Source organism: Dermochelys coriacea, chromosome 2 (assembly GCF_009764565.3).
Source record: "Dermochelys coriacea isolate rDerCor1 chromosome 2, rDerCor1.pri.v4, whole genome shotgun sequence".
Classification (NCBI taxonomy): domain Eukaryota; kingdom Metazoa; phylum Chordata; order Testudines; family Dermochelyidae; genus Dermochelys; species Dermochelys coriacea.
The window spans coordinates 261,624,468-261,639,445 of record NC_050069.1 but is presented as its reverse complement, the minus strand read 5'-3'; positions in this window follow the sequence as shown (position 1 = coordinate 261,639,445).

Below are 14,978 nucleotides of genomic sequence, written 5' to 3'. Positions count from 1 at the left end.
ATAAAGATTTTGACTGAGATCTTTGAATTCCATTTCTACTAAGTCAGGTATAGAATTTAGGAATTGAGCATTGGTGGCTTTTATTCCTTATTGAGAAGTCCTTCCAGTTTTGTAATATTCAAAATTTACCTGGAAAGCCTTGGTTTGTTTCAATTAATGAGTTAAAATAATACTCCTATAATACCCTGCATATGATGCCTTAAATGGATATTATTACAGAATAACTACATTAGACATTCAAGCAATTAGAAATATGCAGGGCTCAATAAATAAGGCATTGAAAGATTTGCAAGCTGAACATATTAGTTATAAGAAAAGGAGTACTTGTGGCACCTTAGAGACTAACAAATTTATTAGAGCATAAGCTTTCGTGAGCTACAGCTCACTTCATCGGATGCATTTGGTGGAAAAAACAGAGGAGAGATTTATATACACACACACAGAGAACATGAAACAATGGGTTTATCATACACACTGTAAGGAGAGTGATCACTTAAGATAAGCCATCACCAACAGCGGGGGGGGGGGGGGGGGGGGGGAAGGAGGAAAACCTTTCATGGTGACAAGCAGGTAGGCTAATTCCAGCAGTTAACAAGAATATCAGAGGAACAGTGGGGGGTGGGGTGGGAGGGAGAAATACCATGGGGAAATAGTTTTACTTTGTGTAATGACTCATCCATTCCCAGTCTCTATTCAAGCCTAAGTTAATTGTATCCAGTTTGCAAATTAATTCCAATTCAGCAGTCTCTCGTTGGAGTCTGTTTTTGAAGCTTTTTTGTTGAAGTATAGCCACTCTTAGGTCTGTGATCGAGTGACCAGAGAGATTGAAGTGTTCTCCAACTGGTTTTTGAATGTTATAATTCTTGACATCTGATTTGTGTCCATTCATTCTTTTACGTAGAGACTGTCCAGTTTGGCCAATGTACATGGCAGAGGGGCATTGCTGGCACATGATGGCATATATCACATTGGTAGATGCGCAGGTGAACGAGCCTCTGATAGTGTGGCTGATGTGATTAGGCCCTATGATGGTATCCCCTGAATAGATATGTGGACAGAGTTGGCAACGGGCTTTGTTGCAAGGATAGGTACTCCAACGACTCCAACAACTCCACAGACTCCAACGAGAGACTGCTGAATTGGAATTAATTTGCAAACTGGATACAATTAACTTAGGCTTGAATAGAGACTGGGAATGGATGAGTCATTACACAAAGTAAAACTATTTCCCCATGGTATTTCTCCCTCCCACCCCACCCCCCACTGTTCCTCTGATATTCTTGTTAACTGCTGGAATTAGCCTACCTGCTTGTCACCATGAAAGGTTTTCCTCCTTCCCCCCCCCCCCCCCGCTGTTGGTGATGGCTTATTTTAAGTGATCACTCTCCTTACAGTGTGTATGATAAACCCATTGTTTCATGTTCTCTGTGTGTGTGTATATAAATCTCTCCTCTGTTTTTTCCACCAAATGCATCCGATGAAGTGAGCTGTAGCTCACGAAAGCTTATGCTCTAATAAATTTGTTAGTCTCTAAGGTGCCACAAGTACTCCTTTTCTTTTTGCGAATACAGACTAACACGGCTGCTACTCTGAAACCTGTGATTATATTAGTTATGACTTCCTTAGGAAGGATATTCTATCTCTAATGGGGGACTGCAGCAAAAAGGCCTGGACTGATATGACAACCACTTTTTTTACTTATTTTTTTTTACTTATATATGTGTATGCTTTTCTGTGGTATTCATCCCTGTAGTGTTTCAGCCCCTCACAATCATTAATTAATTTATTGTCACAACATCCTTGTGATGCAGAATTATTCCTGATCTCACAGCCTGGGAAATTAAGACAAGGGGTACATCAAGTGACTTGCCCAGTGCCACACTGGAATTCTGTGACAGAATTAAGTATAGAATCCAGTGGCTTATCCTTAAGAATATCCTGAATTGATGTAAGTTTCTATTGGGATCTATGTTATGTTGATTTATTTTAAACCAGCAACAACTGAATCTTTGAGACTTTACAGGGCAAGGCACTTTGACTCCCCTTTGGCTAATAACACTGTTCCTCTAAGACACGTTTAAATGATGACAGTTTATCACAAGACTAGACAATCACAAGACTAGACAAGTTCTCAAATATAGTGGTTGCCTTTAGAAGCATGACATCTTTCTTACAAATCACAGGTATGACGGCATCTATCCAGGGTTTCTAAAGCATTTGCTACTTTTGAACATACAAAGACATACACAAAAAGAAGTCAATCCATCTGCTCTCCAAAGCCATGAAAGAAAACAAAAACCACCCCGTCCCAAAATACCAGGCCTTGACACATAAATTCCAGCCCTCCACGCACCCCTTCAAAAGCCTAGGTGAAGAGAGAAGCTTTGGAGCATGCCTTCAAAGAATATAGAACTGGCTACTTTGCAGGAGAGGATTCCAACATCCAAAGGGCCTGTCACATCCTGGGGTGCAACACAGACCAGTGCGCAGTTGTGTTGCTTCCTGCCCTATAACCCCAAATGCTTGAAATGCTATGCTGTTGTGGCTCACAGTATGGACCCCAACAGCCAGGAGACAAGCATCCAGTGACTATCCGAGTCCTGAGCAGCTCTGGCTGAGCATGCTGATCCTGCAGCCTGCTTGTTGTACCCCAGAAGCACAGTGATATCCACCAGCCTTGGTTACTACTCACCAAGTGACCCCAACACGTTCCCAGCCCTGAATTTTTCCAAAACTGCCTGCTCTGCAAAGTCCCGCCCTTTCCTGGACAATGCAGAGGAATAAGGTTTGTGGCCTCCTCTAAAGAGACAAAAAGCACAGCTTATTACTTTAACTGAGGTTAACAATAATTTTTTTTCAAACACAGTCCTGGGTTGGTTTAGATTAAAAACAAAACAAGTTTCTTAACAAAAGGAGATAGGATTTGAAAATATTTTCAAGTATAAAGGGTTAGAAATGGTTACAAGGAAATAAAAGTGAAAAAACTTTCTAGAGACTAAGATTTAACAAAACTACAGTCTTGGTTCAAGGTAAGGTTCTTACCACATTTCCTTCCAGCAAGGTGGCTGACTCCTGCCTTGCTCGGGATCTTTCCCCAAAGACAAGGTTCTTGGTTCCTTTGTCTTTTTAGGTAAAAGGTTACTTGGGATACTTTGCCCCTCTCTTTTATAATCTAGTGAAACTTTGACATGGATTCTTCTGCAGGTGAGCCCCCAGAATAAAGTTCATTCCATTACAAGAGAGGAAGGAGACATGGAGACTGGAGGGGAAGGAAGTTCCATGCTGATTTGTCCCCCTCACTCGTGTTTGCTGAAATGTAAATTGACCTTCACCTGCCCTCTTCCATGCAAATGAGTGGCCACTAGTCATGTGTTTGCCAATCAACTCTGATGACACCTGGCTGGTGGCATTGATTTGTCCTTTGTGTGGGTGTAGGTGTGTTCACCCAACCTCCAGATGTGTCTGGTAAACCCATTTTAGTTTCACATTTCCTTCATATGTAAATGGTCCCTTGGGCATTTATCGTGCAGACACCATGGGAGAATATTAATTATCAGCAGGGGTGCAACTAGGGCAGTGCGGTGCGGTACACCATACCAGTAAGATATTTATAGCCAGTACACTGTACCAGAAAGACACAGGATGAGCAGAACGTGGGGCCGCTAGGCGACCCCACACCGGCAGCTCCTCCAGCACAGCTGTACAACCTCCAGCCCCACTCCCAGCCTCTCCACGCAGCTGCGTCTCCCGAATCCTGTCTGGGGTCTGTACAACAGCCCCGCACGAGGACAGGACTGGGGGTGGGTCTGGGGGTGGTACAGCCATGCCAAAGAAGTCACGTGCTCCCCCGCCACCCTGTTGCTGGTGCAGCGTACTAGTAAGAAATGAATTCTAGTTCCACCACTGATTATCAGTGTGTTACTAGTTTTCCAGTGATGCCTTACATGACACATATCAGATACAGTGTATGACATTAATGAATGGGGTACACTGAATCGGTCAGGCCAGCTGAAACTCACTAGCAGATCCCAGTGAGCCCCTTCCCCTCTTGCACTGGGATGCTGCTAGGTTCACAGGCTCCCAGGCAGAACATGCTGCCAACAGTCCTACTCAAGCATCTCCACTGAGGGCAGTTGGGGGTGGCATAGCATGGGGACAGAGGCAGTTTCTCAAATAGCCATGTCCCAGGCCATTTAGGGTCTTATAGATCAAAATCAATGCTTCAGATTCCACCTGGGGATCAACAGACAGACAGCAGCCATCACAGAGCACTATTGTGCCATCACAGCAGATATTAGAGAGCTGAGATCTGATTCTCATTGACCGGACGGGTCCTTTGCACCATTCCATCAGGGTAAAGAGGCTTTTGAGGGGGTGTGAATGTAATTTACTGTTACTTTAAGGCCCCTTTCGATTGCCAGAGCAGTGTTAAGGGGCATTAGTATAAGCATGAATCAAGCGATAAAATATTGGCATACTGCAAGCAACCTCTCTTGCATGCAGTGATGATGTGAGGCTTCCCCAACTTTGAATCAGGTACAAACAACTTTATGTTCCTGCGATACAAATGTCCCCTGCCTTCCAGGGTGTTGAGAGACGGTGAAATTCATTCCATTCCCACTACTCATTGAAATCTCACACACAATGTTAAACGAAGGCTGAAAGGTTCCACTTGGGTAATAAAGGCTGGAAGATGGAATTGGTGACTTCCCTGAATTGATCTCAGGCTGCTGTCTGACTAAACTCATAAAGTGAAATGGTGCAACATTAAAAAGTCAGAGCTGCCCCAGAGCGAGTGCATGTGTGCTGCAGCCTGTTTGTAGCAACATCCGCTCAGTGGTCAGACTGCTGCTTGCTAGGACTCCAGAGACTTTTTCAGGAAAAAAAAGCGTTAACACTTCCAGCAATTGGACTTAACGTGAGCCTCTTTGCCAAGTGCTGCTGCCCGCTCCCCTTGATTATGAAGAAAAAAACTTTGGGTGTGTGTTTTCAATGGCAAAAACACATGAATCAGTTCTCCGATCCCCCCGCCCTTCACACACACCTTTGTACAGGGCATTTATCACAGACAAAGCGGGGGCAATTTTGTGGGGGACTCTTCTTTAAATGTTAGCAACGTCTCTTGGGACAGTAGCCAGAAAGGGGGGAGTATGGAAAAAGAAGGGAACTGAAGAAGAGGCCTGAGAAAGATGTGATATCAAAGATAGATGGGATCATTGTGCTGATTAGTTTTCATGTGCCTCTTGACTCCTGCTTTCAGACAAGAATGAATGACTTTTATTGCACCATTACCATTGTTCTGTTTTATTGCACCATTACCAGAACAATGGTAATGGTGCAATAAAAGTCATTCATGGCATATTTTTTAATCTGACCAACCATGAAGTTGAAGAAATCTTATTATAAATTTGGTTTATTGGTTGTTGTTTCTTCCTCTTTTTTTTTTCATGATTTCCAGCATGATTTGGTGACCAAAGACATCCCTGGACATAGTGATATAGCAGTTGAGCTCCTGGAGCCTATCTGTGTAGCTTAAGTAAGAAGCTTAAGGGATGACAGGATCACAGTCTATTTGTACCTAAATGGTGAACAAGTATTTGATGATGGGTTCTTCAGTGTAGCAGACAAAGGTATAACAAGATCCAATGGCTGGAAGTTGAAGCTAGACAAATTCAGACTGAAATAAGGCATAAGTTTTTGGCAGTGAGGGTAACTAACCATTGGATCACTTTTCCAAGGGTCATGGCGGATTCTCCATCACTGGCAAGGTTTAAATGAAGATGGGATGGTTTTCTAAAAGATCTGCTCTTGGATTTATTTTGGGGAAGTTCTCTGGTCTGTGTCACACAGGAGGTCATAAGAACATAAGAATGACCATACTGGGTCAGGCCAATGGTCCATCTAGCTCAGTATCCTGTCTTCCAACAGTGGCTAGTGCCAGGTGCTTCAGAGGGAATGAACAGAACAGGTAATCTTCCAGTGATCCATCCCCTATTGCCCATTCCCAGCTTCTGGCAAACAGAGGCTAGGGACACAATCCCTGCCCATTTTGGCTAATAGACTAGCAGAGGTCAGACTAGAAGATCAGAGTGGTCCTTTCTGGCCTTAGAATCTAGGAATCACATATTACAAGTTCTAATTCAAAGAGTCAAAATAGTCAACCCCTCTGAGACCTGATTCTTTCCTGATTTTCACTGGTGTGACTCAGGAGCAGCTCCCTCAAAATCAATGGAGATAAACCCAGTGAAGATGAGAAGAGAATCAGGCCCTCAGTACCATTGATATATTATCCTATTGCTCTATTTGTGTGGACTTGTGGTCTGCACTGTGTAACCATTTCATCTACACTCTTAGTTACAGGACCAGATTCTTGGCTGTTGTAAATAGGTGCGGCTCTGAGTTACATCCCTTTACACCAGTTAAGGATTGGTCCCAGTATATTTAAGGGAGGATTGGGTACATAGAATCCATAAAGTCCTTCTGCCCTAAAAGGGGTATCCAACTCTGAAGAAAAAAAATCCACTGAACTATGTCTAGTAGTTCTTGAGAAAAGATGCTACTTTGATGCAGCTAAGGCAGGTCATTATATGGCATGGACTGTATCCTTCTGAGCTTCTCTTTTGTAAAGTAACCCTGGGACACAAGTTCAGTCCTTCTATTTATCAGCATCATAGAAAGTTTGTGGTTTATTTTCACCAACAATGTGCATGGAACTCGTGGTTTTCACTGACTGCAAACGGTCTGCTTTCATTTTATATTAGAATGAATGTTTGATCTTCTGTTTGCCCATGGCTGAGGTGACAGAAATGGCAGGGAATTAGTTTTTAATGCTGTTTATATCTGAAAGCTCTTGAAATCAACTATGAAAGCTTTTTATGAACTCTGAATCTGAGCTATTCAAAAATATTCCTCTACCATCATTTTCATTGTATCCTTTGAGGATAGGACAAGAGGCAATGGGCTTAAGTTGCAGCAAGAGACGTTTAAGTTGGACTTTAGGAAAAATATTCTGTCAGGATGGTTAAGCACTGGAACAAATTGCCTGGAAAGGTTGTGGAATCTGTATCATTTGAGATTTTTAAGAACAGGTTTCCAACACCTGTCAGGAATGACCTAGTTATTACTTAGTCCTGCCTTGAGTGCAGAGGACTGGACTAGATGACTTATTGAAGTCCCTTCCAGTCCCACATTTCTATGATTCTATGAGATTTTGTACACACGAATGGGTGGAGAAGGACTGTTCTTCATACAAATGCTCAAGTCCTTGTGCAAACAGGAGTGTTTCCTAGTCTTTATTTGTTGTTCATAATAAACTATTCACTGTCTGTTGCTTGATTTTCCTTATTCTCTTGTTTAAAAATTGTCAGTCCACCAGTCAAGAAGGATCAACAATACTATGTGATTTAAGTGTCAATTCATACACCATGAACAGTGAAAAGCAAATAGTCAATATGATCAGACAGCGAACATCCCATAGGTTAAAAATTGTTGAAATAACCTACTTTGACTAATATCTTTGCAGAAATCAGAGTTAGTTTGTGAATCATTCAAAATGAAACAAAAAAACTAAATTCAGTAGGACAACTTATCTAAAATAAGCAAAAGCTCTGCTGCATATGATTTTTATAGATACACACATACTTGTACCTCAATCAACCATCTTTATTCAAATTACTGTGCACCTCCTTCTGCTCCCTAATATATATGAGACAATAGAAGTCATGGGCTTTGCAGCGCAAAAGAGGAGTTTGCATGTGTAAAACAACTTAACTTGCTTCAGAAGAGTTGATACATTCTGTACGAAACTTGGGTTGAATTAAAATTGTCGATAATTCAAACTTTAGAGTAATTTGCCTTCCTACATCCATTGTGTGTGTGTGTGTGTATGTATGTATCTGTTGTGAGGATAGCAATGCACATTGCCATGGAATATTCTGTTGAGCACTATCTTTGCACATGGTTGTGTGGGAGGATGATAAGGTATTTTTATGAAATAATACAAAAGTTTATTGAACCAGAAAGAAGAAAGGAGATACTGAAATACAAGTGAGATTAGATCATAATATTAAAACATTGGCTATCTCATTCCTTTGCCATGCCCACGAGCAAGAAAGGGGATTTTATTTACAAGTGATTTACTTACTGATGTGTGTTTGCTCTATGTACAATGATCCTTGATCTTTTTTAAAAAGGGGAACAGGGCAGCTCAGTAAGGGCATGATCCAAATTTAATTGAAGTCAATGAGAGTATCCATTGGCCTCTCTGATTAGGCACAGTCCTCAAAATCCCAAGAGAGTTGAGAATGTTTCAAATTTTTCTATACTGGCCATTACAAAAAGTCTACGTGGTTGGAGTCAAGACAAGTGCCGTGAGACTACGAATAGTCACATTACTGGTTATATGTCTCATTCCAAAAAATGTCACCTATGGCACTTCCCATCATGCTGTGGTGCTAATCCAGAAGGAAAAGTGGTACAAACTGAATCACCAACACCCTGTCCTGCAGCATGTTTAATTTCATTGGGTGTTTCCATCCAATATGATGACATGGTTTTTATTGTTTGTATTATTGTAAGTCCAAAAGGCCCCAGTTGGTATCAGTGCTCCATTGTGCTAGGTGCTGTATATACACATAGAAACACAGTCCTCCCCTGAAGAGCTTCTATTTTACAGATGAGAAACTGAGGCTCAGAGAATGAAATCCTGTCCTCAGTGAAGTAAATAAACTAACAGAGGCTTCAGTTAGGCCAAGATTACACGCAGAGAATAAGTGATTTGCCCAGGATCCTCCAGGATGTCTGTGACAGAGGCAAGAATTGAACCCACACCTTCTGAGGCCTAGTCCACTGCCGTCACTACAAGACCATCTTCCTTAGCTTTAGGAAGCACCCAGCCTCAGGTGGTATAATCCACATTGAGTTAATTTTCACATGTCAATCAATGTATTAAAATATAGGTTGCATTTTACAAGAAATTCTGTAAAATACCTAATTCATCCCTATCAAGGAGGGTTCATATCTGGGGTAAATTCTTTCCGTAACATGAATCAATTTATTAATAAATAGGATCCAGCCAATGAGGTCAGATGAAACAAAACCCAATTCAAATCTTCACAGAAAACTTGAACCAAACCCAAACTTTTTTAAGTCCAAAAGTTTGGGCTTTTATTGTAATTTTCCCAAGGGTCTCTGTGCACTTCCCAGTTTCAGCTGGGATCGGAAGTAAAAATGCAAAGCTACTTTGGGAGCTGATTACTAGCTTTGTTGTGTTTTTCATTTTATTTTAAGAAAATAATTAACCCACAAATTGTAGTTGTGGACAGCTGGTGCAGCTTGTGTATAGGTGAACACAATGGTGACTTCCTATCCTGTTGGCTCTCTTCATATTGTGTTTCAATCGCCTTTCTTTCCTTCTTGTATATGTTTTAAGTCTCTGTGAACCTAAGTGAATAATAATCTAAATTTAACTTGCCACAGGCTGTAACAATGAGATGCAGATATGGAGACGGTAAGATGCTGTCTGCTGGCCTGAGCGGATAACGGTAGACCTCAGTTCTAATCCCAGCTGTAGTAGAATGTGCCTTTAAGAGACCCAGTATTAGACCCCACCAGATTGGGTGTGGGCATAGTTCATGCAGCATGATCACTGAGCAATCTGCAGTGAAGATCAGTTTATTGGAACTAGCTGGGTTGTGCCTGTGTAGGTGGCCATGTCTACTCAGGAAAGTTACAGCAGTTCAATTGAAGTCAGTTTTCAATCTGATTTAGTTAAATGTTGTAAACTTGTGTGGATGCTCCATTTTTGGTTTATTTTGATTTAGCTTCAACCTTTTCCCCCCATTGACTTAAGCTAACCTGCAAATGCTACTTTTAAACAGAAATAAGAACGTCTCCACAGGGGATTGCACTGGTTTAGCTAAATTGGTTTAAATTCACATCTTCGGTCAAACTAGTGCAACTTTCTCATGCAGACAAGGCCCACATTAGTTGTCTCTGTGTCCAATACCAACCTGGGGATGTCACACTGGCTCTGCCACTGATTTTTCCCTCTAGCCTTAGTCAAGACAGTTAATGATGGTATGCCTCTGGTTTACCATTTTATAAAATGTGGATAATAATGTTTACCTCCAGGATAAGGGTGTTGTGTGGGTTAACTAGTTAAGGCTTATAAAGCACTTTAAAGATAAAGAGCTATAAAAGGCTAAATTAGGAGGCTAATACAGGACTAACTAGTCTGTACAGAGAAGAATGAATGGCAGCTGTATTTCTCTGATAGGTGAGTAATAGAAAGGCATAATTTTCTGGGAGAGAGTGAACAGCTCACTAAAAATATCATACAGGTTCTTGATTCTGATACAGTTTAACAATGGGAACAAGGAGTAAAGGAAATTTATGTTTCCAAGGTTATGTTGATGATCTGGTTCAGTGTTTCTTAACCACAGAGTCACGACCTCCAGGGGTCATGAAAGTCCATCGGAGGGTTGTGAGGTGTTAAAAATGTTATTACAATGTAAAGAAAAAGAAATCTGTCTCTCCTACTCCCCACACGCCCTTAACCTTCCAGGTCAAATTTTCTCTATCAACCTCTCAAAATATACAGACACACACATCAGTTATGTAGGCTTTTCTAACTCTTATGCCTGGCCAACATTGGGAACTTACATCGTCATAGCTACATTGCTCAGAGGTGAGACAAATCCACACCCCTGTGTGGAATAGTTAAGCCCCAGTGTAGACAGCACTAGGTCAATGGAAGAATTCTTCCATTGACCTACCAACCACTTCTCTGGTAGATGGATTAACTAGAACGATGGGAGAACCCCTCCCATCAGTTTAGGTAATGTCTACACTGAAGCACAAGCACTGTAGTGTTTCAAGTGAAGACAAGCCCTCACTTTTAGAATAAATGTAAGGGGGTTTGAAAAATGTTTGACTTCGAATAAGGGGTCACCAACCTGAAAAGGTTGAGAAACACTGATGCATCTGAAGATGTGGAGTTTTTACCCACGAAAGCTTATGCCCAAATAAATCTGTTAGTCTTTATGGTGCCACCGGACTCCTCATTGTTTTTGTAGATACAGATGAACACAATTACCCCTCTCATACTGGTTTAGTTGACTACCCAATTAGGGGGGACTGACAGGCACCCTTTGTGGGGGGTCAGGTATCCGCTGCATTCCTAATCATTATGGGAGGCTTCTAAACTTATCCAGTTCATTTCAATTTGAGAGCTATTACATGCAGAGCAGAAAGATGGTTTATCAACAACTGCTCTTTTAGAACATGAGCCACCACCAACCATGGGAGTCTGACTATGGATTTCAATGGTGTTGGTGCCCTCGTGTCCGTGTGTTTGCATACTTGACATTTGTCCGTGTGCCCAATACCTGCTACTGCATTTCAGATTTGAATCTGTTTACTGTGCAGCCTCCTAATATTGTATTTTAATTGGAATACTGAGTATTAAAATTGAGTGCTATAAGGGTCTTTGCCAGCACAGTCCAAACTACTTGTACTGTGAACAGAACGGGAAATTATTAGTAATTATAGTCTTGACTTGCATTGTTTAGAAACCAACGTTCCCAGTTCAGGATCCAAGTATTTTGAATTCATCATTAAGCTTTTCCGTTTCCGCAACATGGAACTCGGGTGCTTTATTTAGCTATTTAGATCCACAAATAAACATAGGCAAGGCAGTGCTCCGCATCATCATGCCTGACTTTTAGGTGCCTAGAAAGTCACCTTAGTCTGAGTTCTGCACCTGTGCAATGAATGGGGAGAGATTGGCGCCTCAGAATGGGAGTCACAAAAGCCAGCACATTAGGCAGTTCCTTGCCTAAGCTGGCCGATGGGAGATGCCAAGGAGAGGAGTCTGTCCTAAGCCCTTCCCTTCTCACAGAGATAGGCCCCAGGCTCCCAGCTACAGGAAGGCGCCTCCCTCTGTTTGGCAGTCCCAGCTGCGAACCCTCCGGGCTAGGTGCCTGTGCCATTTTTTTGCAGGAAGTGAGAGGAGGCAGAGCAGCCGCCTCATAACTTTTAGCCCAGTGGTTAGGGTCTTCAGCTGGGATGTGGGAGACCCTGGGTTCAAGTCCCCCTCCCACCCAGGTGGAGGGATTTGAAAAGGGCTCTTCCACTTTGCAGGTGCGTGCCCTATGCCTGGGCTTTGGCAGACTCAGCTAGTCCCCCGCTCCAATGACTTTTTAAAAAAAAATTTCTCCACAGAGGAATACCACAGAGGAAGAGCTTCCATGGGAGAGACAGAGGAAGCCTCCCTACCTCCATCAGAATATCCCGCAGCCCAGTGGCAATGGCACCCATCAGAGATGTGGCAGATCTCACCTCAAATCCCTTTTCCCCTCCAGATGGAGGAGGAATTTGAAGCAGGGGTTTCCTCCATCCCAGCTGAGCACCCTAGCCACAGGGCTAAAAGTTGTGAGGGAGGGCGCCTCCTGCTGTCCTTTTGTGTCAGCTTGCCTAGGGGGCCCCAGTGTGCTAAGTGACGTCTGATCACGCTCACGGGATTAGGCCCCACTATCGAATTAGCCTGAGGAACGCCTATCTTCCGCTCATTTGTGCATCACTCTTGGGCTTAGCAGTGTTACTTCCTCTGAGAAGCAGAAAAAGCAGCCATTGTACCACCACCAGCAGCGCCAGCCTGACCCTCCTCTTCCCCTTCAAGTTCCCCAGACCCCAGCAGTCTGATCGACCCTCCAACGCAGACAGTGGTGCACATGGGGAGCTGGGGGTAGCTCCAGGCCTCTTTGCCTCTTACCTTCTTCACTCGTCGTTGCATTCCAGGTCCCTGTCAAACTCACCAGCAGCTGGCAACGGGGGTGGCCCCATAACAACAAACCCACCCACCTGCTGCCAACATAGTGACCAGAGAGCCTGCCTGACCCCAGAGCATGCCAGGAAGGAGGGGAAGGCAGCCAGGTCCTCCAACGTAGGCTGTGGTCTGAGTATTTCTTTCCCTACTTCCCCTTCAGAGAGGCAGAGGGCAAAAAATCCCTTTAACCAGCAAGGCAGTACAAAAACCAGCCACCTGACAACCCATGTCCTGCAGAGCCAGAATCATAGGTGCCTAAGGTACTTTTACTGCAAACATTTTGGCATTGAGCAAGTTTAGGTGACTTCAGGACTCAGGGGCACCTGAGCAGCAGTTTTGTAAATCCCAGTGGGGCCTGATTTGGGGATTTAGATACCTAAAGTGGCAGTTAGTCACCGAAGTCCTTCAGTGAATTTAGCCCACAATTTCCAAGGGGCTGTACTGGGGATTTGGAATAAGTGCAAATTCTGTTGCAATGAACAAAGACATTCATAACAATAGTAATAATAATAAACCACGCCGTAATTCATTTACGTTGATGTGCCAGCAGTGAACCCAGGGCCAGTGCAAGGATATTTTGCAAAACTTCCACCTTGCGCTCCAGAGAGCTGCAGTAACAAAGAGAGCGCTCAGAACCGCACGGCGCAGCCTCTCCGGAGAACTTTGCTCCGCCGGGGAGCTGGGCGGTGAAGGGGGAGAGGGGTAGCGGGGAGAGGCAGTGGTGGTTAGTACTTGTGCTGTTGATTACACATAAATCACCAAATTCAAGAGTCATCATGGTGAGGAGCCCAGGCAGGCAATCACACACACACACACACCCCTCCCGGGAAAATTGCAGCAGCGAGGCCAGGCTGGATGCGAAGCGGGATCGGATGGAGTGCAGCGCCCTGGCGGAGAGAGGGAAAGCCCATGGTGAGGCACAGAGACCTCAGCGGCTCGCTCGCTTTGGAGACACTCTTCAGGGAGCTGAGGGTAGAGCTCCAGGCAGGAATGGGTGGTGGGAACAGAAGCGCCACCGGAATGGAGAGAAGCAGAGCGCCAGGAGGAAGGAAGGCTGGGGACAGAGGCACACCCTAGAGGGTCAGCCTTGCATGCTCCACCTCTCCCCTTCCGACCCTGCATTCCCTGTCACCTGTGTCCTCTCCCCCCTTCCCTCCATTGCTGTGTCTCCTTCCCTCCAGCATTTTCCTCCCTCGCTTCCTCTCCAGAAACAAGGGAAGTGCCTGGGAAATGCACCTGAGACAGGTCGCTGGCGAGCCAGCCCCCCACCCCTGAGAAGATGCACCCTGCCTCGGGTCCAGGGCATGGTTTTGTGATAAAGTGCAAGCTGCCACTCCTTGCCGCGGACCTCTCCCCTGCCGAGAGAGGTTGGACGTTTCCCAAGGGGGCGATTCCCAAGCCCCTGGATTCCAGCTCCTTGATTTATTTGCCCCAGGCAGAGGTTTCCCCTGGCAGGAGAAAGGAGCAAAGATGAACCCTCCTTGCGTGCATGGCTGGGTTGCCATGAGGCAACCTGCGCACAGAATGGGACAGAGCTGCCCAATGTAGCGTGTGGAAGAGACAGAGAGCAAGGGAGACACAGGTACGGGGGAAGGCGGCTTGGGGAAAGGACCCAACTGCGCCCCTTCCCATTTTGGATGAAGCAAAAAAAAGGGGGGGCACTGCTTTTTGGCGCCCCCAAATCTTGGCGCCCAAGATGGCTGCCTAGTTCGCCTAGTGGTTACACCGGCCCTGAATGAACCCTTTGCAAGGAAAATCGTCGTGGTAATGTGCCAAGATTCGCACTGGGGAAGTGGTTATTTTCATATTTTTACTACCAAAAAATCTTTTATTAATATGCTTGTATTAAGAATCATTACCGATGTACAGCGCCCAACGTGTGGTAGGCTCACTATACAACAAATAGAAGGATAAAGTCCTTGTCTCAAAGAGGAGTGTCCCAGTGGGAGTTAGGCACCTAAACATCTGTGAGGATCTGGGCTTCACAGGCTAGTTTTACATGTTCAGGACCTAGGCACTGCTTTACATTCTGTGCTGAGCCAGGGGCAGACCAGAAAACAAATTGTGACTCCTGGAGTCAGAATACTTCTCTACTACCCTTTGCTTTGAGTCATGAGTAAGTTACATCAACCCTGTTAGAGAAGCTTATCCC